Source organism: Pongo pygmaeus, chromosome 17 (genome assembly GCF_028885625.2).
Source record: "Pongo pygmaeus isolate AG05252 chromosome 17, NHGRI_mPonPyg2-v2.0_pri, whole genome shotgun sequence".
NCBI classification, from domain to species: domain Eukaryota; kingdom Metazoa; phylum Chordata; class Mammalia; order Primates; family Hominidae; genus Pongo; species Pongo pygmaeus.
The window spans coordinates 34,576,602-34,602,194 of record NC_072390.2 but is presented as its reverse complement, the minus strand read 5'-3'; the positions used below and the strand labels follow the sequence as shown (position 1 = coordinate 34,602,194).

The window sequence follows — 25,593 nt, the reverse complement described above, 5'->3', positions numbered from 1 at the left end:
CTCTCAAGTGCACAGCTTCTGTAAACTGGCCAGAACCAGTCCACAGTTGGTGGGCTTTTATCAGGAGAAAGTAACAGAACTCAGTCTCCGGTCCAATCAAAACTGTAGTGATGGCTGGTGGAACGAGGAGTCAGTCTAAGTGTCTGATGGTGGCTGAGCTGCAACTGCTTCAACATTGCTCAAGGCCAGTGCTTGTTTAGCTGCTAGAGAAAAAGAAAACCCTGATGGCAGTGAGAACATAGTTTATTCTTTAATTATAGGGAGTACATGACTTAATCCTTGCCTGGCATGGCCTTAGGTCCTGTTTATAATGTTGTATCTTATTGCCACAAAAAGTCCATTGTGTCAGGATTATGAGCTCCATTTTAACATCAATGCTGGTCAGATTTTGTGCCTAATCTGCAAAAGGGAAGGGATATAATGAGGTGTGCCTGCCTTCCCATTCTGTCGTGGCCGGGAACTCAGTTTTTTAGGTTTCTCACCGGGCACGGTGGCTCCCGCCTGTAATCTCAGCACTTTGGGAGGCTGAGGTGGGTGGATCACCTGAGGTCGGGAGTTTGAGACCAGCCTGGCCAACAGGTGAAACCTTGTCTCTACTAAAAATACAAAATTAGCCGGGTGTGGTGGCACATGCCTGTAATCCCAGCTACTCGGGAGGCTAAGGCAGGAGAATCACTTGAACCTGGGAGGTGGAGGTTGCAGCGAGCTGAGATTGTGCCATTGCACTCCAGCCTGGGCAACAAGAGCAAAACTTCATCTCGAAAAAAAGAAAAAAAGGTTTCTCTGGTGTTCCCTTGGCCAAGAGCAGGTTTGTTTAGTCAGTTGAGGGGCTTAGAATTTTATTTTTAGTTTACACTGGCAACTATTGTTCTACTTCTGTCTTTGTGAATTTGACTCTTCCAGTACCTCAGCGAAATCACACAGAATTTATTGTCAGTGTCTGGCTTATTCAGATGAGTGGTTCTTTTTTTTTTTTTTTTTGTCTGAGTCAAGATCTGGTTCTATTGTCCAGGCAGAAGTCCAGTGGTGCAATCTTGGCTCACTGCAACCTCTGCCTCCCGGCTCAAGTGATCTTTCCACCTCAGCCTTCTGAGTAGCTGAGACTACAGGCACGCGCCACCACACTGGCTAATTTTTGCAGAGATGGGGTTGCGTCATGTTGCCCAGGCTGGCCTCGAACTCCCGAGCTCAAGCGATCTGCCCGCCTTGGCCTCCCAAAGTGCTGGGATTACAGGCATGAGCCACCATACCTGGCCTCCACAAGTTATTTTGCTGCTCAGTCAGGGTTAAGAACCATTGATCTGAGGTCGGGCACAGTGGCTTACGCCTGTAATCGTAGCACTTTGGGAGGCCGAGGTGGGCAGATCGCTTGAGCTCAGGAGTTTGAGATCAGCCAGGCCAACAGGGTAAACCTGTCTCTACTAAAAATACAAAAATTAGCCAGGCATCATGGCACACACCTGTAATCCCAGCTACTCGAGAGGCTGGGGCAGGAGAATCACTCGAAGCGGAGGTTGCAGCGAGCCAAGATTGTGGCACTGCACTCCAGCCTGGGTGACAGAGCAAGACTCTGTCTCAAAAAAAAAAAAAAAAAAATTTCACTTTTGGAGCTTTGAAAACCTGCGAATGCCTGAGCTATGCAGCTAGCGATTCTGACCTACGTGGTCTGAGGAAGGTGTCAAACATCTGCATTTGAAAAGAGCAAGTGAGAATGCCTGTTGTAGAAGTAGAAGATGGGAGGGGAATAGCATCATGTGAGATGCAGGATGAGAGGCTGCGGCGGAGGGGTATAGCAGCGACAAAGCACCTCTGAGGTTTGGAAGGACGAGGACTAGGGACAGCCACTGGGTCTGGCAAACAAGGTTTTATCAGAACCTTTAATAGAGCAGTTTTAGTAGAAGAATGAGGGAAGAATCATTGGTGAGCAAGTCCTCTGAACTCTGGAGAAATTGGAAGCAAAATTACAGGTAGAATGGGAAGGTTTCTAGGATGGATGGAGATACGGTAGAAGGGATGGAAATAAAGGGACTTGATGCCTGAGAGCTTCTATTTTCTTTCTTTCTTTTTTTTTTTGAGACAAAGTTTTGCTCTTGTCACCCAGGTTGGAGTGCAATGGTGTGGTCTCCACTCTCTGCAACCTCCGCCTCCCAGGTTCAAGCGATTCTCCTGCCTCCGCCTCCCAAGTAGCTGGGATTACAGGTGGGTGTCACCGCACCCAGCTATTTTTTGTATTTTTAGTGGAGACAGGGTTTCACCATATTGGCTGCGCTGGTCTCAAACTCCTGACCTCAGGTTATTCACCTGCCTTGGCCTCCCAAAATTCTGGGATTACAGGTGTGAGCCACTGAACTCGGCCAAGAGAGCTTTTATTTTCTAAGTGGCACTTTGGGCACAGTCACCAGAGGCCACATGGCACTGGTGACCAAGAACATAGGTTTTACAGCCAGATGACCTAGGCTCACATTCTCAGTCCTTTGATCTCTGTTCTTCTGATTCTCATCTGTAAAATGGGGATTTTTTTTTCTGCCCTGTGGGACTGTTGCGAAGGTTAAAGGAGTTAGTACCTATGATGTTTTTGGAATAATATCTGGCATGCAGTGAGGACTCAGTTTTGTGTTAACAATGATAGAGGCAAGGAGTGGGTTGGATGGCAAGGTCAGCTCTGTAAGGCGTGGAAAAAGAAACCCACTGGAGCTGTAGAGCGGTGTTCATAGTGTCAGTGGCCCAGCTAAAGCTGGAAACCATTAATTTTGTAACAGAATCAACTAGTGACTATTTTATTTTCTTGGCAGAACTCAGCAGCAGGAAGAAGCCAAGGTAAGGTATTAGCCAGGGAGGTGGGGCAGAAGGGCCAGGGGCTGGAGAATCTCAAGTGCTCCTATGACTGTGGCCACATGGTTCAACTGTGGTCCAGGTCGGGGTTCGTAAGCTCAGAAGTCAGGGGGACATCAGGTGTCTGAGCCCTGGCAGAGTCCAGGGGAGATTTAGAGGCTGTGGAGGAGGTGGAAATGCAACAGGGAAGAGAATTATGACCAGAGAGAGAATATCAATACGACAAGCACGTTTGAGGGCTCCTGGCTTAGAGTTTATTCCACTCCATCAATCATTTTCTTCTTCTTCTTCTTTTTTTTTTTTTTTTGAGACAGAGTCTCCCTCTGTTGCCCAGGCTGGAGTGCAGTGGCGCGACCTCAGCTCACTGCAATCTCTGCCTCCCAGGTTCAAGTAATTCTCCTGCCTTAGCCTCCCCAGTAGCTGGGGTTACAGGCACCCAGCTAATTTTTGTATTTTTAGTAGAGATGGGGTTTCACCATGTTGGCCAGCTGGTCTCAAACTCCTGGCCTCAAGCAATCCGCCCGCCTTGGGCCTCCCAAAGTGCTGGGATTACAGGTGTGAGCCGCTGCACCTAGTCTCGTCAATCATTTTCAAACTCTTCTGAGGAATCTGATGGTTCTTCAGCGATGCCTCAGGAATGATTCTTTCAATCAGGGCGACTCCATTTTCATTTGTTGAGACGTGGGGGCGTGGGTGGGTGGATGGAGGCAGTGAAAAAAGTATATTTTATCAATAAAATTTGACTAAAAAAAGTGGTGTTGCTTGTTTTTTGCTTCTGGTTTGAAAACCACTTTGGTTTGGCTGGATGAACTTGGGTTTGACAGTGAGGAGGTGTATTATTCTGTTTTCATGCTGCTGATAAAGACATACCTGAGACTGGGTAATTTATAAAGAAAAAGAGGTTTAATGGACTCACAGTTCCACCTGGTTGGGGAAGCCTCACAATGAAAGGCACGTCTTACATGGTGGGCAGGCCAGAGAGACAGAGTCAAGGGAAGGGGGAACCCTCTTATAAAGCCATCAGATCTCGTGAGACTTATTCACTACCACGAGAACAGTATGAGGGAAACTGACCCCATGATTCACTTATCTCCCACCGGGTCCCTCCAGCAACACGTGGGAATTCTGGGAGCTACAATTCAAGATGAGATTTGGGTGAGGACACAGCCAAACCATATCAGGAGGCATAGTTCTGTCTTCTCCAAACTAGCAGTGTAGTTTGGGCTAGGCCCTCACCTTCCTGGGTTCTCAGTGCTCTTTTTGGGAAATGGGCGGGCTGCCCTAGATCTTTGCGAGCTGCCTTCCCTGAGGGCTGGAGTTGAGTTCACAGCCGTGCAACGTCTGTGGAGCTCTGCGGCCGCCACCTTGTGGTCAAAACTGGCAGTGCTGTTAGCGGGTTCAGCGGGACGTGAGAGCCCAGGCAACTTGCTAGATGGGTTTCTATTTACATTAGAGAACAATCTCTCCAGGGGACAGGGTGCCCTAACCAGGGTAAGAGAGCTCTTTTGTTAGAATAAATTGAGGATGAGCTGAACATGGCACAGTAGCCAGGATCTCATCATGAAAATCAGAATAACTCATCCACATATGTGAATAATTCATGGCATATGCAGCCTGTTGGAGAGAGAAGGCCCATACTATTAGTGAAAACTTACTTACAATCAGCTTGCTTCAATTAGTTTTTCCTTTATTGAAACAGTGACCTTGAAAATGACTTCATTTTCATATTCAGGCCTATCTCATGTGTTTCCCAGAATAGTTACAAAACTGATCTGATGTGTGTGCTGTTTACGTCTCAGCACTTGTTGAGTGGAGATGAAGTCAGGGTCACTCTACAATGAGCCACAACAGCCTCTTTTGTCTCTAAATAATTTTTAAAATGCCTGATTGGTAATATTGGAGAGCCAGGTGTATGATTCAGAAGGGTTACTGGAACAAAAAATTCTGAAAATGGCCTTGGATTGTTAATTTCCTATCCATGGGCATAGAGGGTGTCTGCAACAAAGGCTCTGTCACAAAACAAATGACATAAAATGATAATAGAGCGGAAATGGGAGGGAGTTTTTCTGTCATTGTGTTAGTCCTTGAACCCTCAAGGAAAGAGATAACAGTGCCTCTGGCTTTGGACTACAAATACCCACTCCCTTTGTTTAACTCCTACTTTTTTTTTTTTTTCCAGAAAAGTTTCAGACTAAAAATGTACCCTCCAAAGAGCTAGCTTCAAAAACTCCTTGCAAGAGCTCAGTTCCTTTACATTTATGGTCATTTTATTTTCTTTATGAGAAACTTGTGGATTAAAAACTATAGGCTAGGTGTGGTGGCTCATGCCTGTAATCCCAGTACTTTGGGAGGCTGAGGCAGGAGGATCCATTGAGCCCAGCAGTCTGAGATGAACTGGGCAAGATAGGGAGACCCCACATCTACAAAAAAAAAAAAAAAAAAAAAAAGAAAAATTAGCCAGCTGTGGCAGTGCATGCCTGTAGTCCCACATACTCGGGAAGCTGAATCAGGAGGATCTCTTGAGCCCAGGAGTTCAGGGTTCATAGTCTCAACCTCCTGGGCTCAAGCAATTCTCCTGCCTCAGCCTCGCAAAGTGCTGGGCTTACAGGTGTGGGCCACTGCACCCATCCATATCTTCATCTTTTAACTCTCTCTTCCATTGGCTTCAGTGACACTATTATCCAGACTCTTATTCTTCCTCTTTAAAAATCCCTTTTCAGTTTTTTTTTTTTCTGAAAATGCGAGTGTGTATGTGTGTGTTTGTGTACGTTCTTGTTTGCCATTTACTGAGCCCCTCCTAAGTGCCAGGCACTGTAATAGTTTGCATACATTTTATAGTGTAATCCTCTGAATGGCTTCGTGACATCAGTACTTTAAATTTCCCTTTTACATGATGAGCCCATGACTCAGAAAAGTTAAATAACTTGTCCATGTTCTACAGAAAGTAACAGATTCAAACCCAGAGACACTGGTGTTCAGAGGTTGAGCTCTTACTCTCTGATGTTATACTGACTCCTCTATCATGCCTCTTGAAGTTTAACCTTCCTGAAGGTGCTGTCCACAGTCCTTATTTCCCTAGGGAGTATTATTCTCACCCAGGGATTCAATGACATTTTTATGCTGATGCATGTGAAGTCACTGTGTGCACTGTCATTCCACACCCATGCCCACTGGACATCTCTAAATTCATGTCCCATAGGCCATGCAATTTATCAAAGCCCACATATCATGGGAATTTTACCCACTTCCAGCTTCATCCCATATTGCTCTTCTACTTGGTCAGGGCACTCCAGACGGAATGAGACCACCACTTCTACTGCTGTCCTTCCCAGCTTCTCCCCCACCTCTCCTTCCCCTAGTTTATAAGACAGGAGAAAAGGGAGAAAGCAAAAAGTTGGAAAGAAACAGAAGTGAGATAAATAGCTAGACGACCTTGGCACCAATACCTGGCCCTGGTGGTTAAAATAATAATAATAATAATATTAACCCCTGACCAAAACTACTGGTGTTATCTGTAAATTCCAGACATTGTATGAGAAAGCACTGTAAAACTTTTTGTTCTGTTAGCTGATGTATATAGCCCCCAGTCACGTTCCTCACGCTTACTTGATGTACTATGACCCTCTCACGTGGACCCCTTAGAGTTGTAAGCCCTTAAAAGGGCTAGGAATTTCTTTTTCGGGGAGCTCGGCTCTTAAGACGTGAGTCTGCCCACGCTCCCGGCCGAATAAAAACCTCTTCCTTCTTTAATCCAGTGTCTGAGGAGTTTTGTCTGCGACTCGTCCTGCTACACAGCCACACCAACCTCCTTTCTGTTTCTCAAAGATGTCAAACTCATTCCTGCTGCAAGGCCATTGCACGGGCTCTTCTCATTTACCAGAATATACTTTTCACTGCTTATTTCACAGCTGGATTCTTCTTGGACTTCTCGTCTTAGCTGAATTGCCATCTCCTCAGAGAAATTTTACTGACCATCCTATCTATGAAAGTGTTTCCCCTGTAGTTTTTCCTGATCACATAATCCTTTATAATTATCTTCCATTTTGCTTGGTTGTTGTCTATCTGCTCCCATCAAAACATATGTCCCTTGAAGTCAAGTCATTTGTTCAGGCACATATAAATATTTGTACAGGTTGTGCACTGTGCAAGGACACCTAGCTGAGGTGGGTACATGGGCTCAAATCTAGTCTGCCTCCACTTTCCGACCAGAAGGGCTATCTTTAAAAAAATTGTCCAAAGACACCATCCAGGGTAGCAGTGGATGTGGCCCTGTGTGTCTTATCCAGCAGTTTATTTTCATAGCCTATAACAGTGACTGGTACATATTAGGCTTTCATAAAATATTTAGTGAATGAATAAAAGGGAGTAATGTAGCTGCAGGACAGTTTTTTTTTTTTTTTTTTTTTTTTTGAGATGGAGTTTCACTCTTGTTGCCCAGGCTGGAGTGCAATGGCACCATCTCGGCTCACTGCAACCTCCGACTCCCTGGTTCAAGCGATTCTCTTGCCTCAGTCTCCCAGTAGCTGGGATTACAGGCATGCGCCACCACGCCTGGCTAATTTTGTATTTTTAGTAGAGATGAGGTTTCTCCATGTTGGTCAGGCTAGTCTCGAATTCCCGACCTCAGGTGATCTGCCCGCCTCAGCCTCCCAAAGTGCTGGGATTACAGGCGTGAGCCACCGCGCCCAGCCTGCTTGGTTATTTTCTATCCTGGCTGGGAGCAGTGGCTCACACCTTTAATTCTAGCACTTTGGGAGGCCGAGGCAGGTGGATCACAAGGTCAAGAGATGGAGACCATCCTGGCCAACATGGTGAAACCCTGTCTCTACTAAAAATACAAAAATTAGCCTGGCGTGGTGGTACATGCCTGTAATCCCAGCTACTCAGGAGACTGAGGCAGGAGAATCACTTGAAACAGGGAGTTGGAAGTTGCAGTGAGCTGAGATGGCGCCACTGCACTCCAGCCTGGCGACAGGTGGAGCCTCCATCTCAAAAACAACAACAACAACATCAACAAAACAAAAAAATCTGTCCTGCAGCTACATTACTCCCTTTTGTTAATTCACTAAATACTTTATGAAAGCCTAATATGTACCAGTCACTGTACTGCAGCCTGGGCAACAAGAACGAAACTCCATCTCAAAAAAAAAAAAAAAAGAAAATAACCAAGCAGTTCTAACATTTAAAAATTTTCCAATTGCATGTAGGGTAAAACTGAAATTCTTTACATGGCCAGGTCCTGCCTCCAACCTATATCTACTGCCTCATTTCACACCACCTTGGTTGCTATGATAAATTGCTGTGGTTCTTTTTTTTTTCTTGTTATTATTATTATTATACTTTAAGTTCTAGGGTACATGTGCACAACATGCAGGTTTGTTACATATGTATACATGTGCCATGTTGGTGTGCTGCACCCATTAACTCATCATTTACATTAGGTATATCTCCTAATGCTATCACTCCCCCTGCCCTGACCCCACGACCAGGCCCCGGTGTGTGATGTTCCCCACCCTGTGTCCAAGTGTTCTCACTGTTCAATTCCCACCTGTGAGTGAGAACATGTGGTGTTTGGTAAATTGCTGTGGTTCTAACCCTCAGATATCCTTTGAAAAATCAAAACCTGACTACAAGTCCAGAGCGCACAAAATGCAGGGAACACTGTTTCTTGCTACTTTTCAACTTGCAAGAAGTGGTAGTTTGTATTTTGGGCATTTTTTCCAAAATTCTTTTGCATTTTTTTCCCTGTCGCAGAATTTCCTGTCAGTCTATCCTAGGATGGTTTCTAATGAGACTTTTCATCAGAAAACAGCCTAGTAACATTAGTTCCCTCAGGAGGTCATGTGATCCCGGTCAAATTTTCCAGCGGATTTTTTTTTTTTGAGACGGAGTCTCGCTCTGTTGCCCAGGCTGGAGTGCAGTGGTGCAATCTCGGCTCACTGCAGGCTCCGCCTTCCAGTTTCATGCCATTCTCCTGCCTCAGCCTCCCGAGTAGCTGGGACTGCAGGCGCCTGCCACCACACCCCGCTAATTTTTTGTATTTTTTGTATTTTTTTTTAATTTATGAAGTATTTATTGATGATTCTTGGGTGTTTCTCGGAGAGGGGGATATGGGAGGGTCATAGGATGATAGTGGAGAGAAGGTCAGGAGATAAACACATGAACAAAGCTCTCTGGTTTTCCTAGGCAGAGGTCCCTGCGGCCTTCTGCAGTGTTTGTGCCCCTGGATACTTGAGATTAGGGAGTGGTGATGACTCTTAAAGAGCATGCTGCCTTCAAGCATCTGTTTATAACAAAGCACATCTTGCACCGCCCTTAATCCATTTAACCCTGGGTTGACACAGCATATGTTTCAGAGAGCAGGGGGCTGGGGGAAAGGCCATAGATCAACAGCATCCCAAGGCAGAAGAATTTCTCCTAGTCAGAACAAAATGGAGTCTCCTATGCCCACCTCTTTCTACACAGACACAGCAACAATCTGATCTCTCCTTCCTTTCCCCACACTTCCCCCCTTCTTTTCAACAAAACCGCCATCATCCTCATGGCCCGCTCCCGATGGTCGCTGTCTCTTCGGAGCTGTTGGGTACACCTCCCAGACAGGGCAGCCGGGCAGAGGCGCTCCTCACTTCCCAGACGGGCCGCCGGGCAGAGGCGCTCCTCACCTCCCAGACGGGGCGGCCGGGCAGAGGCGCTCCTCACTTCCTCCCAGAACGGGTGGCAGCCAGGCAGAGGCGCTCCTCACTTCCCAGACTGGGCGGCCGGGCAGAGGCGCTCCTCACCTCCCAGACGGGGCGGCCGGGCAGAGGCGCTCCTCACTTCCTCCCAGACGGGGTGGCGGCCAGGCAGAGGCGCTCCTCACCTCCCAGACGGGGTGGCCGGGCAGAGGCGCTCCTCACTTCCCAGACGGGGCGGCCAGGTAGAGGCGCTCCTCACTTCCCAGACGGGGCAGCCGGGCAGAGGCGCTCCTCACTTCCCAGACGGGGTGGCGGCCAGGCAGAGGCGCTCCTCACTTCCCAGACGGGGTGGCGGCCAGGTAGAGGCGCTCCTCACTTCCCAGACGGGGCAGCCGGGCAGAGGCGCTCCTCACCTCCCAGACGGGGTGGCCGGGCAGAGGCGCTCCTCACTTCCCAGACGGGGCGGCCAGGTAGAGGCGCTCCTCACTTCCCAGACGGGGCAGCCGGGCAGAGGCGCTCCTCACTTCCCAGACGGGGTGGCGGCCAGGCAGAGGCGCTCCTCACTTCCCAGACGGGGTGGCGGCCAGGTAGAGGCGCTCCTCACTTCCCAGACGGGGCAGCCGGGCAGAGGCGCTCCTCACCTCCCAGACGGGGTGGCCGGGCAGAGGCGCTCCTCACTTCCCAGACGGGGCGGCCAGGTAGAGGCGCTCCTCACTTCCCAGACGGGGCAGCCGGGCAGAGGCGCTCCTCACTTCCCAGACGGGGTGGCGGCCAGGCAGAGGCGCTCCTCACCTCCCAGACGGGGCGGCCGGGCAGAGGCGCTCCTCACTTCCTCCCAGACGGGGTGGCGGCCAGGCAGAGGCGCTCCTCACCTCCCAGACGGGGTGGCCGGGCAGAGGCGCTCCTCACTTCCCAGACGGGGCGGCCAGGTAGAGGCGCTCCTCACTTCCCAGACGGGGCAGCCGGGCAGAGGCGCTCCTCACTTCCCAGACGGGGTGGCGGCCAGGCAGAGGCGCTCCTCACTTCCCAGACGGGGTGGCGGCCAGGTAGAGGCGCTCCTCACTTCCCAGACGGGGCAGCCGGGCAGAGGCGCTCCTCACCTCCCAGACGGGGTGGCCGGGCAGAGGCGCTCCTCACTTCCCAGACGGGGCGGCCAGGTAGAGGCGCTCCTCACTTCCCAGACGGGGCAGCCAGGCAGAGGCGCTCCTCACTTCCTCCCAGACGGGGTGGCGGCCAGGCAGAGGCACTCCTCACTTCCCAGACGGGGTGGCCGGGCAGAGGCGCTCCTCACTTCCCAGACGGGGTGGCCGGGCAGAGGCGTTCCTCACTTCCCAGACGGGGAGGCCGGGCAGAGGTGCTCCTCACTTCCTCCCAGACGGGGTGGCGGCCGGGCAGAGGCACTCCTCACTTCCCAGACGGGGTGGCCAGGCAGAGGCGCTCCTCACTTCCCATACGGGGTGGCAGCCGGGCAGAGGCGCTCCTCACCTCCCAAACGGGGCAGCCGGGCAGAGATGCTCCTCACTTCCTCCCAGACGGGGTGGCGGCCGGGCAGAGGCACTCCTCACTTCCTCCCAGACGGGGTGGCGGCCGGGCAGAGGCACTCCTCACTTCCAAGACGGGGCGGCCGGGCAGAGGCGCTCCTCACCTCCCAGGTGGGGCAGCCGGGCAGAGGCGCTCCTCACTTCCCAGACGGGGCAGCCGGGCAGAGGCGCTCCTCACTTCCCAGACGGGGCAGCCGGGCAGAGGCGCTCCTCACTTCCCAGACGGGGCAGCTGGGCAGAGGCGCTCCTCACTTCCCAGACCTTGGGCGACTGGGCAGAGGCGCTCGTCACATCCCAGACGATGGGCGGTCGGGCACAGACGCTCCTCACTTCCTATACGGGATCCGGCCGGGCAGAGGCGCTCCTCACTTCCCAGATGGGGCGGCCGGGCAGAGGGGCTCCTCACATCCCAGACGATGGGCGGCCAGGCAGAGACGCTCCTCACTTCCTAGACGGGGTGGCGGCGGGGCAGAGGCTGTAATCTTAGCACTTTAAGAGGCCAAGGCAGGAGGCTGGTAGGTGGAGGTTGTAGCCAGCCGAGATCACGCCACTGCACTCCAGCCTGAGCACCATTGAGCATTGAGTGAGCGAGACTCCGTCTGCAATCCCAGCACCTCGGGAGGCCGAGGCAGGCAGATCACTCGAGGCCAGGAGCTGGAGACCAGCCCGGTCAACACGGCGAAACCCCGTCTCCACCAAAAATACAAAAACCATTCAGGCGTGGCGGCGCGCGCCTGCAATCCCAGGCACTCGGCAGGCCAAGGCAGGAGAGTCACAGGAGCCCGAGGCAGGGAGGTTGCAGCGAGCGGAGATCATGGCAGTACAGTCCAGCTTCGGCAACAGAGGGAGACCCAAAAAAGAAGGAGACGGAGACCGAAGAAAGGGGAGAGGGAGAGGGAGACCGGAGAGAGAGAGGGAGAGAGAGAGGGAGAGGGGGAGGGGGAGGGGGAGGGAGAGGGAGAGGGAGAGGGAGAGGGAGAGGGAGAGGGAGAGGGAGAGGGAGAGGGAGACGGAGACGGAGACCGGAGAGGGAGAGGGAGACTGGAGAGGGAGAGGGAGAGGGAGACCGGAGAGGGAGAGGGAGCAATTTTTTGTATTTTTAGTAGAGACGGGATTTCACCGTGTTAGCCAGGATGCTCTCGATCTCCTGACCTCATGATCCGCCTGCCTCGGCCTCCCAAAGTGCTGGGATTACAGGTGTGAGCCACTGCACCCGGCCCCCAGTGAATGTTTTCTTGTCAATTTCTATTTGAATACTCATGTAAGTGGGAAATCTATATGAACTCTGAACTTCTTTGACATGCTCTTTGATAGCTATCTCCAGCCACTTAGCCCTTTGAATTAATTCCTCCTTAGATTTGTCTTTGTGAATCATCCAGCTTTTTTTTTTTTTATTGAGACGGAGTCTTGCTCTGTCACCCAGACTGGAGGGCAGTGGCGCGATCTCGGCTCCCTGCAACTTCCGCTGCCTCCCAGATTCAAGCGGTTCTTCTGCCTCAGCCTCCTGAGTAGCTGGGATTAACAGGCACCTGCCACCAAGCCTGGCTAATTCTTTTTGTTTTTGTTTTTTTTTTTTTTTTTTTTTTTAGTAGAGATGGGGTTTCATCGTGTTGGCTAGGCTGGTCTTGAACTCCTGATCTCAAGTGATCTGCCCACCTCAGCCTCCTGAAGTGCTGGGATTACAGGCATGAGCCACCGTGCCCGGCCCAATCCAGCTCTTTCAATAGATTTTAACTCTTACTTAATTTCATTCCAGCGGTCAGATCACCATGTATGTCTGGATGACTTTTTATTTTGTCCTCTCTCCTCTGCATTTTTACAAATGTTGCCCACCAGTCCAGGTGAGACTAAGGCCTCTGTCACCCTGGTTGTAACAGTAATGCAGCCACAGTGGAATCACTTTCCTTCACGCTCCCTGGGCAAATGATGAGGTTCTTATTTATTTATATTTCATTTATTTATTTTTTTTTTAGCGATGAGGTCTTGCTATGTTGCCCAGGCTGGTCTCGAACTCCTGGGCTCAAGGGATCCTCCTGTCTTGGCCTCCCAAAGTGTTGGGATTACAGCTGTGAGACTCCATGCCAGGCAGGAATTCATTTCCTCATGACTAAACTTCCTCTTCTGAAATGTGATAGGAGGGGAAGCGAATGCAAAGATCGTGACCTTCTAAATTTCCTCTCGGGCTTTAATCAGATCTGTTTACAAAGGAACAATTTTAGGAAACCAAGCCAAACCAAACAACACCCTTGAGCCAAAGTTTTAGATACTTCCTTATTCGCTCTTCTGGAAAAGTAAGTGGCGGGGATGGCCAGGCTGACCTTCCCTAACATCAGGAAGATGTTATTTCTCCTGGTCCACGTTTCTGGTTAGTCCCATTTGGCCTGCTTTAACATACACATACTTCTTTCTGCTGTGCGTTTAGAACTCTCAGATCTCTGCAACAAATGTGACGACCTCTTAAGCCCTCATTAACTTGCTTAATAATTTTAGGAAATGTGCACTAGGATTGGCACCGAGGTGCTTTAACCTTCAACCACAGGAATCCCGGTGTGCAGAGGCTGGACCTATGGACCATTTTTCTGGGAATACTGCTCTGACTCAAATGAAAACCATTTGGCCAAGTAAATTTATTGTTGTGAGCCGATAACACTATATATTAACATATCAAATTGAAGGGCTGCTTTTTGAAAAAAAATTGACAATTGAATAATCAGTCATTCTTTACCTATTTCATTTTGAAGTAACTATTTTAGACCAAATTAAAAGTGATCATTTTTCCTTTTAAAATATATTCTGTCCCTCAATATTGTTACTTTTCAAAAGTGCATCTGACCATTATTAATTCAAAGAGTAAGGTAATGATAATAAAAATGTTAAGAAAAAGTAGGCATTTTTCCAATCTAATGAGTAACTTTTCCACCCAAAATGAAATAGAATTTTGTTATTTTGATAAATCTGTTTTAAAACTCTAGTAGTTTTCTTCTGGGTGGGAAAGCAGAACTTATATTGAGTGCCTACAATACGCTAATTGCTTTACATATGCTGTATTATATAATTATCATACTGATTATGTAACACGTGTATTATTATCACCATTTTACTCATATGGAAACAGTTTCAAAGATAACTTGTCACATAATTATTATTGAATCAGGTGCAAATCCTGCTCTGTTGGACTCTAAAGCCTCTTCCTGGGAGCTTGTTAGAAATGGGGAATCTTAGGGGCCCCCCACCAGAACTACCGAGTCAGAATCTGCATTTTAACAAGTTTCCTAGGTGATTGGGATACACATTAATTGTATATTAATGTGTGTTACTGGTTGGACCTACATTACATAGAAATGTTTGAAGCTATCTGAGGTTTTTTGATTGTTTTTTTTTTCCCGCTATCTCCACCTGGTTTCCCATATACCTGTTAAGATAACCCAGGAGGAAGTACGTTTAAATGCTATCATTCATTGATTTCATTGATCCTTCACACATATATCTCAGCTAAGCTTCCTAATCACCCCACAGTGTCATTACTAGCATCCCTACCTTATAGGTAAGGAAATTGAGTCTTGGGGAGATGAGAGTGCTAATGTAGGAATTGGAAAAGATAAAAATAATCATTTTCAGAGGAAATTTAAGTTCAAAATGGTATACGCTATTGCTACTTTTGGTCTTCCTTTTAATGAATATTTAATAATCAAGTATAACTAATTATAGTACTAGTAAGGAAAATTGTAGCTGTCTGAGTGCTCAGAATTTGCTGAGCACAATATTGTGTCTTATGCGTTAGCTAATCAAATATATAAAACTGTTACGTAAATGGGACTTATTCTCTCTAACTGTAGCAAATAGAAAAACAAATATCATAAAATCATTTGGCTTGTTTATCATGAACCAATAGCTACAAAAATAAATTGATACTTGTTGATTAACTATTTTTAGCAAGAGCATCTGCCCATCAGCCAGTGATTCTCAATAAGTTTGGGGATTAACCCTCCAAGGGACATTTGGAACCACACAGGGGCCCTTTCTGGTTGTCTTAATGAATAGGGAGGTACAGCTGGCCTTCAGTATCTTGGAACCGGGGATGCTAAAATTCTCTGCCAGTATGGGATTTGGGCACAACCAAATATTGTCCCCCCACCACTCCCAAGTGCTAATGACACTCTCCTTGAGGAACAAAGGACTCTGCCAAAGTTTTTGTGTGTATAAAACAAGTTTCAGCCTTTAAGAGAACAATACCAATTATTCCTACCCCCAAAGAGTTAGCACTTTCCATTACTAAATAATTCTTTTTTTTTTTTTTTGGAGACAGAGTTTCGTTCTTGTTGCCCAGGCTGGAGTACAACGGCGCAGTCTCGGCTCACTGCAACTTCTGCTTCTTGGGTTCAAGCGATTCTCCTGCCTTAGCCTCCCTAGTAGCTGGGATTACAGGCACCCACAACCACGCCCGGCTAATTTTTGTATTTTTAGTAGAGGTGGGGTTTTACCATGTTGGCCAGGCTGATCTTAGCTCACTGCAACCTCTGCCTCCTGGGTTCAAGAGATTCTCATGCCTCAGCCTCCATAGTAAGCTGGGATAACAGGCACGTGCCACCACACCTGGCTAATTTATGTATGTATATATTTTTTGAGACAGGGTCTTGCTCTGTTGCCCAGGCTGGAGTACAGTGGTGCAATCTCAGCTCAATGCAACCTCTGCCTCTTCAGTTCAAGCAATTCTCCTGTTTCAGCCTCCTGAGTAGCTGGGATTACAGGTGCCCGCCACCATGCCCGAATAATTTTTGTATTTTTAGTACAGACAGGGTTTCACCATGTTGGCCAGGCTGGTCTCGAACTTCTGAACTCAGGTGATCCACCCCACCTTGGCCTCCCAAAGTGCTGGGATTACAGGTGTGAGCCACCACGCCTGGCGGCATTACTAAATAATTCTAATAAACTCACTAATACACAATGTACTGAAAACCCAGGGGCTTTGAGGCAATCAGGAATCCTTTAATGGCCAAAGGGACTGCTAGGGTCAGGCCCTTCTACCTAATTTCCACCACAGCTCACAGATGAGGGCTTTCTGCTTCCTCTCCACTCTGGCCAGTGTTGGAGGAAGCAGGTACAGCCCCTCTCTCTCTTTCTTCTGGGAAAAGGAGTGATTAGTTTGATTGTGAGCCCAGAATATTCACCGAGGCAGGTTTTACTCGTCAGTGAGATTACTGTGCCAAAGACTTCACCCTTCCTCCTTCGCTTCCTACTTTTGCAGCAGCTTGGCCTGCATTCCTGCCCCAGCCACAGGCTAAATGGCCAAAGTCCTCTCGGAGCTGAGGCCTGGGCCAGTGGAAGGTGTGTGACTCCCTCGTGCTATGTTGCCCTTTGCTCTGGCACTAGGAATGCACTGTGCATTGGGTTTTCCTTAGGTGGCAATAGTTCCATCTACCCTAAGATTTGCAGGTGAAATGGCAGATATTTATGGGGAAAGCAGTGGAAAGCTCCACTACCCTCAGTCCTAAGCCTTTCTCCAGTCCAGCTTTTAGCAGAGTTTATGTCAAGGGCTTGCTCAGCTCTTCACAAAGAGCCACTGTCTTGCCTCCTGGGGTCTTCCTGCTGCGCAAGCTCCACCCGTTGGGCTGCAGAAAGGCGCTGGGAGCTCTGGGGTGCAGGAGCTGCCATTTTTGAAGCGCTCACACTGTGCTGGGCACTTTCTTTACCTTATCTTCTTTATTCTTCAAAATGACTCTGGGGGATAGGTGTGTTCCCTGGTTCAAAGACGTAGAAACAGAAAATTTGGGACATTAGTAACTCTGGGCTACTTAGTGAGTAATAAAGCTGAAATTCAGTTTGTCTGGACTCTAAAACCTATACTTTTAGCACTTTGAAGACAAAGTTGTTTCTTCCATGTTTTATTATATGGATTTATCAACAAAGCCTTTCTCTTTGAGTTTCTGAGCAGATCCAAAGCTGTTTTTTGAGAGAAATAATTGGTTCTGGTGGCACCCCTGAGGAAGCAGGACACGATTGTCTCTGGCAAGAAAATAAATCACGTTCCTCCATTTTCCCAACACTTGCAGTCCTGCCATCTGCATGTCTGGGGCCTAAGACGTGTGTTTTCTTCTACTCACAACACAGAAGACTGGCATTTACTCACTCACCACTATGAGTTGGTTGCAACTCAGCATTTGACAGAAGTTTGCTTGTGACATCTGGTGAGACAGGGAGGGAGAAAGAGAGAGAGAGAAAGGAATAATTTTAATGTGAAAGAAGATTTGTGGCAGTTATATTTGTCTAGTGTTCTAGGGTATCTGTTATCTGACTGTAATATATTAGATGATCAGAAATAATGTTTTTTTGTTGAGACAGAGTCTTGTTCTGTCACCCAGGCTGGAGTGCAGTGGTGTGATCTTGGCTCACTGCAATCTCCGCCTCCTGAGTTCAAGCGATTCTCCTGCCTCAGCCTCCCTAGTAGCTGGGATTACAGGTGCCTGCCACCACGCCCGGCTAATTTTTTGTATTTTTAGTAGAGACAGGGTTTTGCCATGTTGGCCAAGCTGGTCTCGAACTCCTGACCTCAGGTGATCCACCTGCCTCGGCCTCCCAAAGTGCTGGGATTATAGGTGTGAGCCACCACGCCCATCCTAGAAATATTTTTTGACTCTCTGTGTGTGTGTGTGTGTGTGTGTGTGTGTGTTTAGTCCTGTTTCCCTTAGAAATATTAATATAAAAGTAACCAAAAAAACACTGTTAGGCGAAATTGTTTGTAACGTCTGTCATTTTACTAGTTACTAAAGCTGCTTTAATTGATCCCGCAGGAATGACACGTATCTCCTTTTCTCACTCTTTGGGGTCTACCTCATGAAACTGGATGTTTGGTGGAGGAGGTCATTCTTTTCAGATATGGAAGGCTGGTTCCTTAGTGAAGGTATACAAATGTCTGTGCTTTCATACACATTAGAATAATTATTCACTATCTTATTTGAGGTATTTATATAAGCATCCCTGTGAGAAATTCCTGCCGAAGTCCAGTTCACTTTTATGAAACAATCCATGTACCTTATTCCATTTGGAGGTGAGACCTCTAACTTAATATCTTTTTTTTTTTTTTTTGAGACAGACTTTCGCTGTTACCCAGGCTGGAGTGCAGAGGTGCGATCTGGGCTCACTGCAACCTCTGCCTCCTGGGTTCAGGCGATTCTCTTGCCTCAGCCTCCTGAGTAGCTGGGACTACAGGTGCCCATCACCATGCCCAGCTAATTTTTGTATTTTTAGTAGAGATGGGGTTTCACCATGTTGGCCAGGCTGGTCTTGAACTCCTGACCTCAGGTGATCCGCCTGCCTTCGCCTCCCAAAAATGCTAGGATTACAGGCGTGAGCCACTGCACTTGGCCCTCTAACTAAATATCTTTGCTTTATTGTTTTGGTTATCAGAAGATTCAGGGCCAAATGAGTGCTCAGTTGTACTGCTTGATTCCTGACAGAAGCTAAGTACACACGTGGTTCTTTAAAATAATAATATTATTATTATTTAGACAGGGTCTTGCTCTGTCGCCCATGCTGGAGTGCAGTAGCATGATCATAGCTCACTATGGCCTCCAACTCCTGGGCTCATGTGATCCTCCCACCACAGCCTCCTGAGCAGCTGGCACTATACGTATGAGTCCCTGGCCCATGTTTAATTTCAATTGTCATTGTCAGTTTTAATATTTTGTAAGTTATCTAAGACACCCCCTCCTATTTTTTTTTGCAATAGGCATGGCATTTTCCCATGGGTTACTTGCTAATTGCAAAGGGCAAAAATACCTTTAAAATGGAGACATCTGGCTTTTACTACCCCAATACAGCAGTCAATTTAAAAATTACTAATAGTGGACCAATCAGGCAGTATATGATTCTTGATGTAAATATTAACTTGAATAAGATGAAGCCTTTACGTCTTACTTCCAGTTCCTGGAAATACAGGGAATAGAGAAACAAGTCAAACAATATCACAAAGAAATAAAGTCAAACCTGGAATATGGGAGATTGTATTAGTTGGTGCAAAAGTAATTGCGGTTTTTGCCATTACTTGGTTTTGGACTTGCTCATGTGGCCATTCCAGCCCAGACGACCTTCTAGGTGACTGCCACATAAGCAAGTCCAAAACCGAGTAATGGCAAAAACGGCAATGACTTTTGCATCAACTAATGCAATGAAACTAGCCAGGTTGCCTAAAACACTTAATTTCATGAAAATAATTGGGGAGATGGAGTCTGTTCTAGAATAAAAGAGATGGGATGATGTACAGAAACTAGATTAACTTTCATTACTGGTGAGAATGTAAAACAGTGCAGCCACTCTGGAAAATAATTAATGTTTCCGGTATATGATCCAGCAATTCCGTTCCTAGGTATCTACCCAAGAGAAAATATATGTGAACACGAGGACTTGTATATGAATACTCATAGTAGCATTATTATTATTATTATTTTTTGAGATGAAGTCTCACTCTGTCACCCAGGCTGGAGTACAGTGGCAAGATCTCAGCTCACTGCAACCTCCGCTTCCTGGGTTCAAATGATTCTCCTGCCCCAGCCTCCCAAGTAGCTGGGATTTATAGGCATGTGCCACCACACCCGGCTAACTTTTTTTTGTTTGTATTTTTAATAGAGATGGGGTTTCACCAGGTTGGCGAGGCCGGTCTTGAACTCCCGACTTCAGGTCATCCACCTGCCTTGGCCTCCGAAAGTGCTGGGATTACAGGTGTGAGCCACCATGCCCAGCCTGTAGTAGCATTATTTGCAATGATCAAAAACTGGAAACAATCCAAATGTCCATCAACTGGTAGATTAATAAAGAAAATGTGATCCAGCTGGGCGCGGTGGCTCACGCCTGTAATCCCAGCACTTTGGGAGTCTGAGGCAGGCGGATCACCTGAGGTTGGGAGTTTGAGACCAGCCTGACCAACGTGGAGAAACCCTATCAATACTATAAATATAAAATTAGCCAGGTGTGGTGGTGCATGCCTGTAATCCCAGCTACTTGGGAAGCTGAGGCAGGAGAATCGCTTGAACTTGGGAGGCGGAGGCTGCAGTGAGTTGAGATCGTGCCATTGCACTCCAGCCTGGGCGACAAGAGCAAAATTCTGTCTCAACAACAACAACAACAACAACAACAAAACAAACAAAAAAGAAACATACATACAATGAAACATTACTCTGCCATAGAAAGAAACTACTGATGCATGTTACAGTGTGGATGAACCTCAAAAACATTATGCTAAGTAAAAGAAGCCAGAATCCAGATGCGAAAGACAACATATTCTATGATTCCATTTATAAGGACTGTCCAGAAAAGACAAATCTCTAAAGATGGTAAGTAGATTAGTCGTTGCTCAGAAGCTGAGGGTAGAAATGGAGATTTACTACTAATAGGCAGGTGGTATTTTTTGGGTGAAGAAAAGGTTCTACAACCGCATTGTGGTGATGGTTGCACAACTCTGTAGATTTACCAAAAATATTGAATTGTACCCTTCAAATGAATGAATTTCATGGTAAATTATACCTCAATAAAACCAATTTCAAAAATACATGCCAGAAGCGATGTTGTGTGAGCCCAGGCCTTAAGAGGCTTTGTGCTTTTACCTTCCCCCTGTGGAACCTCCCCTGAGACTGTGACGGAGGGAAACTGAGGCACCCAGCCAACAGCAGCACCAACCACTCACTGCACATGGGAGTTTGTCCCTCTTGGACCTTGCAGCCCAGATGAGCTTCTAGGTGACTGCAGCCACATGAGGAAGTCCAGCAGAGGAAATGCCCAGCCGAGCTATGAGTCAAGAAATATAAGAAATTGTTTTACATCAATAAAAATTTTATATGTACATGTATAAATAAATAAATATATCTTATTGCATGCATATTTTATATGCAAAATGTGTTATCTTTATACATGTTAAATGATATGGTGAAAGATCAACAACTTTATTTATTTATTTATTTATTTGAGATGGAGTCTCACTCTGTTGCCCAGGCTGGAGTACAATGGCATGTTCTCGACTCACTGCAACTTCTGCCTCCCGGGCTCAAGCGATTCTCATGCCTCAGCCTCCCGAGTAGCTGGGATTACAGGCCTGGGCCACCACACCCAGCTAATTTTTGTATTTTTAGTAGAGTTGAGGTTTCACCATGTTGGCTAGGCTGGTCTCGAACTCCTGACCTCGTGAGTTGCCCGTCTTGGCCTCTCAAAGTGTTGGGATTATAGGTGTGAATCACCGTGCCTGGCCTAACAACTGTATTTAGATGGTGGATAGACGATTATTTATTGTGCTTGTTCTAGTTGTATCCAAAAAACTCAAAATAAGAAGTTAAACCAAAATAGGCACATTTGAGAAATCATACTTGGAAAGGGAAATAGGCATTGTGGGTAGCTGTAAATCCTTCCCGAAATTCATCTCTGCACTTCTACCCAGGCAATTCTTGGACACTTGACAGAGGTCTTGAGTGAGTAGCCACTCAAGGGAGGGCAGAGGGGATTCTGATCAGAGGATGGAGCAAATGTGGAGAGACAGAGGAAAGGGCGTTATTCATTTGGGGGTTACTCGCTTATTTATTCAACAAAAATTATTGGCCTCTACTATGTGGTCAGAGGTACTGGGAATTGAGTAGTGAATGAACGAGACAACATTCCTGCCCAAATGAAGCTTACATTGGAGTGAAGGAAGAGAGATACTAACAAATAAACAAGTGAGTAGAGTATATGGAATATGAGATAATCAGGAGCGGACCTGGGTTTTGTGAGGTCTGGAGCTTACACAGATTTAGGGCACACATTAAGAAAATTAAAACCAAAATTATCTTCCGTGGCAAATTTTGTAAAACTTATGACCACGAGAATACATTGCTAGGACCCCTGCCAGGGCCGTGGAAGGAGCCTCCGCTAGTGAGGGCTGTGGCACGATGCATCAATAGCTTTGCGCTGAATCTGCTCAAGTGTCTTGGTTTGAATTTCTCCAGAAGAAGAACTGGGACCGGGATTTGAGTGTTTGTGGTTGATATGGGAAGCAACCTCAGGAGTTGCTGGTAGGTGATGAGGAAGTGAGGCGGGGAAGGAAAATAAGTCAATGTATGTGCATAATCCTAAACACAGATGTGGGAGACAGCAGAGAACGGAAGTTCAGATTGCTTTTTTTTTTTTTTTGATTCAGGATCTCACTCTGTCATCCAGGCTGGAATGCAGTGGCATGATCTCCACTCAGCTTCTCGAGTAGCTTGGATTACAGGCATGCGCCACCACGCCCAGCTAATTTTTGTATTTTTGGTAGAGATGGGGTTTCACTATGTTGGCCAGGCTGGTGTTGAACTCCTGACTTCAGGTGATCCGCTTGCTTTTGCCTCCCAAAGTGTTGGGATTACAGGCGTGAGCCACCGCACCTGGCCAGGAAGCTCAGATTTATCTCACTTGAAAGTCAATGAAACTGGGGCATATTTGTGTACGCTTCCTTCTGTCAGTCACTGGTTGAAGTCTGCTTCCATGGGCATATTTTGGTGGCATTCCAGCTTGCAGTAGGAGGTGTGGGTGCTAGCAGCTGGAAGTCAGACTGGCTGCATTAAGAGACTGGAGATATGGGGGCCACATTGGGGGCGTCACTATTGTCCAGCATTTGTACCACTCAGATCCATTCATGTCCCAATTGGTTCATGGCATTCTGTCACCAATTCCTCTGAGATGACCAGTCAAAATTTCTCAAAACTAGACTTACAACAGGATGGCAGGAAGCTCATGCTACAGCTTCCTGTAGCATGCCTGTACAGCAGCCTCTGCTGCGTTGATACCCAGATTGTAACTGATATTCACCATTTCCCTCATCCTCCATTCTAAATTCCCCTCGTGCTTGGCTAATCTTTCTGCTAGTCTCCATTGCTTGTCCAATGGGAAACCCAGAACTTTTCCTGTGAGGGACCTGAGCTCTTAACTCCTGTGTTCTTGCCATGCGTGGTTGCTGTGTAGGGAAACAAGGGATGGCCTAGTGAATCCCTGAGTTCCAGATGTACTCTCCCCTGCCTTTATTAGGTAGAGCAATCTTATTTCTTCAGGATAGCCAGGGGCAACTGCTGCTATTAGTATATAACTCCCACACTGCTTTCTGATTCACCAGCATGAGAAGCTCCAAATGGCAGTTGAAGCTCTAGATTCAGTGGAACCCCTTACTTAGTTCTTTGGAAGAAGTGTTACCCTTTCAGGGAACCAGGACCTGGGGTCCAGCAGACTCTAAACTTGCAGGGACAGCCACTACTTCTATGCTTTGTGTTCCAAGACCTGTGTACTCCACCTAACAGTGACATAGCACCACATAATGACCATTGGTTCAGTGCAATTTTACCCTTTTGCATGGATAGAGAAGAAATACTGTGCAGTAAAAGCCCACGCAGATAAAAACAGGTTGCCTGAAAGGAACAAAACAGAGGCTTAAACCTCTATGAATGCTGGAAAAACCAGATCAATGCCATCAGTGCCTGTAGAGAAACATGTACAATTAAAGAAGGTTATGCCTGGCCAAACTGTTATCTGTTTGAGAAGACTAAAGAAATGTTACTATATGTGCAAAAGCTCTGATATATCCCAGTTCATCAAGAGACAAATCTAAATTGGTTGGGGGCTGTGGCTCATGCTTGTAATCCTAACACTTTGGGAGGCTGAGGTGGGCGGATCAGTTGAGGTCAGGAGTTCAAGACCAGCCCGGGCAACATGGCGAAACTCTGTCTCTACTAAAAGTACAAAAAATTAGCCAAGCATCCAAGCCTGTAATCCCAGCACTTTGGGAGGCCGAGGTGGGCGGATCATGAGGTCAAGAGATTGAGACCATCCTGGCCAACATGGTGAAAACCTGTCTTCACGAAAAATACAGAAATTAGCTGGGGGTGGTGATGCATGCCTGTACTCCCAGCTACTTGGGAGGCTGAGGCAGGAGAATTGCTTGAATCCAAGAGGTGGAGGTTGCAGTGAGCCGAGATCATGCCACTGCACTCCAGCCTGGGGGACAGAGCCAGACTCCATCAAAAAAAAAAAAAAAAAAAAAAAAAAAAAATTAGCCGAGCATCATGGTGCATGCCTGTAAGCCCAGCTACTCGGGAGTCCGAGGCACGAGAATCACTTGAACCCAGGAGGCAGAGTTTGCAGTGAGCTGAGATTAAAAAAAAAATCAAAATTGAGATGAAATGTAGAATTTAAGAAATGAGAGATGGTGAGATGGTGGCATAAAGGACTGGTAATGAGCATGAAACCCAGTTATATTTAGAATTAGCTACAAAACCAAATGCAAACCTTATTGAAAACATTGAAGATCTAAATAAATGGAGAGATATATCACATTCAGAGATGGAAAAACGTTTCTAGGGTCAAGAGTCTAGGCATGTTTTTGCTGGGTCCTGGGCTCAAGATCTCCCAAGACTGAATTCAAGGTTTCAGCCAGGTCTGCAGTTTCACCTGGAGCTCAGGGTCTTCATCTAAAGCTCATGGGTTGTTGGCAGAGTTCAGTTCCTAAGGGTTGTTGGATGGCGGTCTCTGCTTTCTTGTTGCCGGCCAACTGGGCTCCCTTCTCATATCCTGGAGGCTGCCTGTGGTTTTCTGCCCTGAGGTCCTCTCTCCAACATGGCAGTTGCTCCTGTGAAGCCAGTGGAAGAATCTCTCTTATACTCTGAATCTCTTCTTCAGGATGGGCCCAGGGACTTTGAAGAGCTCATCTGATTAGGTCAGGCCCACCCAGGATAATTTTCCTTTCGATTGATTGAAAGTCAGCTGCTAAGAGCTACCCAAGTCAGCCTACATACACCAGCTCTTGGGCCTCAACCTCCTCTTCCTGCTGTCCCAGGATTAGGTGGCTGAGTTCCACATGGAGTTGGAGTGGCTGCCTGCCAAGGACGTCCAGACCAATGTCTACATCAAGCACTCTGTGTCCCTGGAGCCATACCTGATGGAGGGCGGCTACAACAAGGTGTTCCTGGCCAAGGGTAACATCCCTGCCAAGAGCTACACCTTCATCTACATCCTGCTTGACACTATCAGGGATGAGATGGCTGGGTGCATTGAGAAGGCCTATGAGAAAATCCTTTTCACCAAGGCCACCCGGATCCTCTTCCTCAACACACCCAAACAGATGACGGACAACACCAAGAAGTGAGGGTGGGTCCTGGGCCCCAACAACTACTACAGTTTTGCCAGCCAGCAGCAGAAGCTGGAAGACACCACCATTCCAAGTTGAATACGCCCGGCAGCCCACCAGGCACTAGGTGGGGCAGGGCATACGTTATTTAAAACAGTTACAGTGCAGGGTTTCCTCTAATAAAGGTGGATTGACATTCTGTCTTCCAGGCCCTTATCTCCCCATTTGGGATGGTGGGGAGCCAAGTTCTTATATGTGAGATAGATACGTTTTGGGGCCCTCAGGGGATGGAGATAATACCCTCCAACTGGGTCAGCCTCTGTCTGATGGCCATTGCTCAGGTTCTCAAACACAGATGGCCACCGTAGAGCCCCAGCAGCACTGTGGCCTACAGGAGAGCATGGCCCCAGGTAGGGGGATGTTCCAGCCAGCTGTG

At 47.4% G+C, this 25,593-nt stretch overlaps 1 pseudogene; it reads left to right on the top strand.

Moving 5' to 3' along the window:
- The first annotated feature begins 16,329 nt into the window (after positions 1–16,329).
- LOC129018761 (26S proteasome non-ATPase regulatory subunit 8-like) lies at positions 16,330–25,256 on the top strand (annotated as a pseudogene).
- Positions 25,257–25,593: the final 337 nt, after the last annotated feature.